The sequence below is a fragment of the Centruroides sculpturatus genome, unplaced genomic scaffold, assembly GCF_000671375.1.
Source record: "Centruroides sculpturatus isolate CEXI.00-Female unplaced genomic scaffold, Cexi_2.0 scaffold624, whole genome shotgun sequence".
NCBI classification, from domain to species: Eukaryota; Metazoa; Arthropoda; class Arachnida; order Scorpiones; family Buthidae; genus Centruroides; species Centruroides sculpturatus.
This window is the reverse complement of record NW_019384988.1, coordinates 14144-19975: the sequence shown is the minus strand read 5'-3', so window position 1 is coordinate 19975 and position 5832 is coordinate 14144.

Genomic DNA, 5832 nt, shown 5'->3' with positions numbered 1-5832 from the left:
TGAGATTTCTTCTCAAGAAATATCGCTGAGAGAAGCAGCTGCAGCTAATTCGAAAAGTGGAAGGCAAGGCTATACACGCTATCATTGCAAAAAAAGTGTTCCACGAATAAATGAAGTTGTAATAGCAAGGGATTCTTGTGCAATTGAAAGTGCCATAACAGTTTAAATTGTTGCAATAAATAAGATTTATAACGATAATCACATAGTTTATGTGTAAGTTTATTATTGCATTATTTTCTTTAATGATTAAGAATGTTCTGTTCGTTTTACGTTCAACAGTTTATTTACATGTGCTCTTACTTAAGCTTTCTCCTATTTTGACATATTAAAATGTTGCATTTTTGTCTTAACGTAATAAAAATATTTTTATTCAACATTTACCATCAGTGCATGCTGAATGTTTACATTTGCCGGTGTAAGTGAGAAATAATGATATTTAGCAAATATTTCGTACATACACGAAACGACTGTGTGAATGCTGACATTCGCCAGATATCGGTTATTCACAGTAAAAACAATATTTGCATAACAGAAGATCTATTTAACCGTTCTCACTACTTTTTATCTTTGGGCCTTTCTCGCCTTTCCCTCTTTCCCCAAATTTGGGTCTCTAATCCTTTGAGTCACAACTGCAATTTTATTTATTAATTCTTTCTCATTCACACATCTCCAAGTATTTGAAAATATTTCGTTTCCACTCAATAATAAAATATGAATAAAGGTTTACGACTTTGTGAAACTTCTTTTTTGAGTTTAGGAAATAAATAAATAATAAAAAAATTAAAACATTTTTCGGTTTTGTTTACACGTTTATTGGGCCGCATTGGAACTTGCCTTGGGCCGCATGCGGCCCGCGGGCCGCGGGTTGGACACCCCTGAGCTACAGTTTAAGCGTAAAAATAAGTAACAATAGCCTAAGTTTATGTAATGGAAGCAAAAGCATATATTATGTATAGACTATACTGCATATGAACACTAAACTTAACTGAGGGTGCTCATCCAACTGATAGCCTCCGTAGCCTGGTTTTCTGCTGTTTTATCTGCAAAAACTATCTAATAACATCTAGAATCGGAAGTGTTTTCTCTAACTACAAAAAGAAATCAAACATACATCAGTTTCTTTTTCTTTTTTTGGAATTCATGACGTCGTCAAACGGTTTGTCGACAATGGTCGTTTTTAAAAATATTTTCTTGTCTGATTTATATACATTTTTAAGTCTGTGTTCACGTTACGAAATCTATCGATAGAAGTCAGGTTTTCAAACTCCGAGTACATTCGCAGTCGTCGGTAACTCATGCTCGAATTGAATTTCTAATCTGTAATTCCCACATTTAATAACATTAAAACGATGTTTATCGTCTAAGGTCGGAATGATCAAAGGCATAAGAGTATAACCTCGAGAATATGCCCGATGCGTCACATCGAATTCAGAATCTGCATAAACATCCCGTTTCTGTAAATCGTAATGCAAACAAACCAATAGTGCAGACCACAAGGTATATACGGAAACGTATCGATACGTTTCTGTTTATGTGTAAAGAGAGATACAGTTGTTAAAATGTTGAAAATTGAACGAATTAGCTTTGTAAACACCGCTAAAAGCATCCTGGTTTACATTACTTATTATTAGATTCACAGTTTTCCGTGGAAGGGATTTGATGGTTTAGGGCATTGTTTTTCAACCTGTGGGTCGCGACCCTCAGGGGGTCGCGAAGCCTTACACGGGGGTCGCGGGTAAAAGAAAAAGACAAGTGTTTGTAGGTCCTACACTACATTAAAAAAACTACAATTTCAGCGAGAAGGCTGTACCTGTTTATTTTACAGTACAATTGTTTTTTTTTATCGATATTTAGGTCTCAACCATGGGTGTAGCCAGGGAGGAGCCTGGATGGGTACGGCTCACCCCAGAAAATGATAGCCGAAAAAGTGTTGAGCTGACTTGCAAAAAGAAATAAAAAGTAGAAAAGTAAAAGCTGAAAATTCTGATCCTAAAAAAATAAGAAAAAAAAAAAAAGAAAAAGGTCAACAGCTCCTTGATCTTAATGTTATAATTAAAGGAAGTTTAATACTTTACGTGTGTTAAGTTATTGTCGATTCTTCTGAAATTATCATTTTAATCAACAATAATTTGTTTCAACAGAAAGAAAATTAAATACATAGTTTTTAAAATCACGGATATAGTTTTAATATGGCCCTAGGGGGTCGCCAGAATTGTTTAACTTGTAAACGGGTCGCGTATTCAAAAAGGTTGAAAAACAATGGTTTAGGGAATAGATAGCTTTCAATTTAACGATTCTTTAGTAGAAATATTTTTTTAATAGGATGATGCGCTAGCTCTATTGACAGATCTTTTTCGTGAGCTATAATTATAGAGGGGTTAGGCACCAATTATCTGACAAATAGCGAGGCGCAAATAACTCTGGACGTGAGCGCTTAGTTATCGGATTTTGTTAAAAGAATTTCGATATACTTCTTCTTCTAAGTATCTTTATGATTATGCCGTTAAGAATATACAGTATTTCGGCATATTAGCAGTCCAGAAATCTATAACTTTTTCAGTTACAATTTTTTTTTAAATCGTTCATTTCCATCATTTATAACGTCCAATTTTCCAGCTATATCTTTAAATCATAACTGCGACTGTAACACAGAGTTATAGTTTAAAGATAATATGCATCTCCTCCAGAATTTAATACTCTGTCTAATTACTGTAAGCTAGGTAATTGTAGAGGGCCCAACTGTTTTATTATTCAATGTAATAGCGATTTGAGTAAATAAGGTACGAAGCTAAGGTAGATTATTAGCTGAAGAAACCCTATAATACATAACTGTTTATCAATTTTGTTGATTAACTTTACTATATTTTCAGCTTTAATAGGATAAAGGCTCGGGTCTATGTAATGATTCGAATTACCGGCAATAATAAAATTGAGGGAAGTATTCATAATCGTAATTTATTTGTAGAATACAAATTTTAAAGTATCTAGAGATGACGTAAAAGTATTCTTAGCGTTTGTAATAAAGTCATAATTAAATTACTATCGTCGTCGTCCAAAATATCGAGACTTACATTTCCTTTTTATTTTTCTATTTCCTATCTGCTCCGAAGACTTTCTTTGTGTCTTCTTGCTGGTGTCTCAGTATCTGACCTGTTTCTACTTTTACGCAATACCTTTCACTAAACTCTTGTCTTTAAGCGCATCAGTTCCTACATTTATACTTGATGATTTATACATTCAGCAACAGTAGTTTCCTTTCATCTACTCAAGAACTTCGTCTCATCGTCGTGAATAATATTTTGAAGTTCATGCTCGTCGAATATCCCTTGAATTTTTTCGCTGTTCAGGTCTTCAAGTGGCTCTCTCGGAATTCTGCATTTTATGACATTTCATCGATTTATCTCGCTATGTATTATTTTCTGAATGGGATTCTTGTTATTGTAACGCGTTCTTTATTGCCAACGTTAAACTTAAATTTTGGTCGCTTAGTTTTCTTTCCACACAGACTATTGTTGAACAAGCAGTTTGTTTCGTAATCGCTATGTGGATTGTATTGCTGTATCTGAATAGAGGATCATCCAATACGCCGATGTATATGTAATTATCTGTTTAAAGTTTTGTCTTTCAGATGTTTTATTTAAAGTTAGCAGGTCTGGGAACACGTTTCTAGCTCAGAAGAAATGAGAAAAAGAATAAATTTATCTGAAATAGCTAAAAAAGTGACATGAAATAGCGAAAAAGACAAATGAAAAACAGTAAAAAATTAGTTACGTTAAATCTGGCAAATTTCGATTTTCATACAAGTTTTAAAAGAGAATTCTCTATCATGGAGAATGTTATTTTAAAACTTAAGAATATATCAGAAAAACATACAATACAATCATTGACTAAATCACTGATTCCTGAATTTTTCATTAGATGGTATTTGGCCAACACATATTTCCACATACAATAAATGACGTACAGACGTTTTTATTGACAAAAAGAATTATAAGCCATTACTATAAAAACAACTATCACAAACTTGTCAGAAAATAATTTAAGCCTATAGTAATCCTGGTTAATCATGAATATGATTGTTATTACATATAAACTAGTATATCATTTTAATTGGCTTAATGGAATAAAGCAAAGCAACAGTCGGACAATCTGCCAACAGGGAAACTTTCTAAGGAAAACTGGTTCCTATTTCTTCATGTGGGTAACACCTACATATAGACGTTACACACGTGAAAAAACCCGGAAAATTTCACTTTATCAGCCCGTTGATCAGACGTGAATTCATGACCTGTATATGTTCAGGGTTCTGTATAAGTGGATTTTATCCACTTAACCATCAGTGGTTAAGTGGATAAAATCCTTGAACACATAGGTCAATTATTATATTATCAATTATTTTATCACATTCATATACTACTTATCACAGCTATTACAAAGCAACACAGATTATTTTAAATTAGTGCTTAGGCATTTTGGTAAATAACTGTTAGATTAATGCAGATTTACGTTTTTCTGTTTGTTTTTGAAATTTGTCAATTTGTTTTTGTTCTGAGAACAATAAAACTTTATTGTTCTTTTTGCCTCTTCAAGAATTGCAAATTTCGCTTGACCAAACACATTTGATTTAAATATATGTTTCAGCCTTTCAGTTGCTGCTTCCAATATGTCCTAGTCAGCAAATATTGATAATTCTTATCTTTTTCTCTTCTCCTTGATAACTTTTTCTATTAAATTAATGTTTTTTTCCGTTTGAAATATGCCTTTTCTTTTTTTCCTGTTCTGTTTCGACTTTATCTTGCTCTTCATATTACTACGGTTTTTTCTTCTGTTCTTTTGAGTAATTACTGTAATTGTTGTAGATAATACACTATTCCTAATCAACTTCCTGGTAATTGGAACCACGGAATTCAATTACCAGGAAATTGGATCAGGACGGTTATAAATTGCAACCACATTTGGACAGTTATATTTTAATGTACTGTACTTTTAATAAAAAGTGTGACATTTAATGTTGTCTCCTATATGAAAACTCTGTCATCCTACAATTTATGCTCTGAAACAGAGAAAGACATTCTTATGTCAGCATTTCTATGAGACAAATTCAGTGCTAATTTGACTACTTTGGTAAGTAATGGTAATAGGTACAGTACTTCTCTTGTCCAAAGTTTTTTTTGTTAATAAAAATATTTGCTTTCAAAATAACTCTACAGGACTATCTACAATTTGAAATGTAAAGTCAAAGGAGTTTCCAATCATCAAGTAAGGATACTTCATTAATGGAAAATGGCATTGCTTTTGTCGTGCACTTACGTTTTTTTTTTCCTGTAATAATTCTTGTAAATACAAGCATCGCAATTCTCTCACGAAAATTGAAATATGCTTTATTCCGATTATGTAGTTGCATGCTGCGATGTAATGTTTCTGGACTGATTTAGAAACATTGATATATTTTTCTTATTAAAATTTCGAAATTCTTTAATACCCTCCAAGAATAAAATGCATTGAAATGGTAATAAATTTTTTTGTATAACGATTTGGCATACTGTGCATAAGTTTATACTGTACGTCTTACAGGAGTTTGATGCAAGACTTTCAGTGCATTACAAAACAGTTGGATCAACGGAGAATCACATTGGAAAGTACCTGTAACTTTGATTAAAAAAAGCAGTGACAAGCACACATTAGTTTAGCCTTCATTGCAGGTATGCTCAGATAGCTACAAATTATTTGATATGATGTGCTATCCACTGTATTTTTGGCTTCCGTGTTGACATAAAAGTGAAGAAATAATAAGTTCATCTCATTGTTCCAATAGATTTTCAGTTGCAGAAT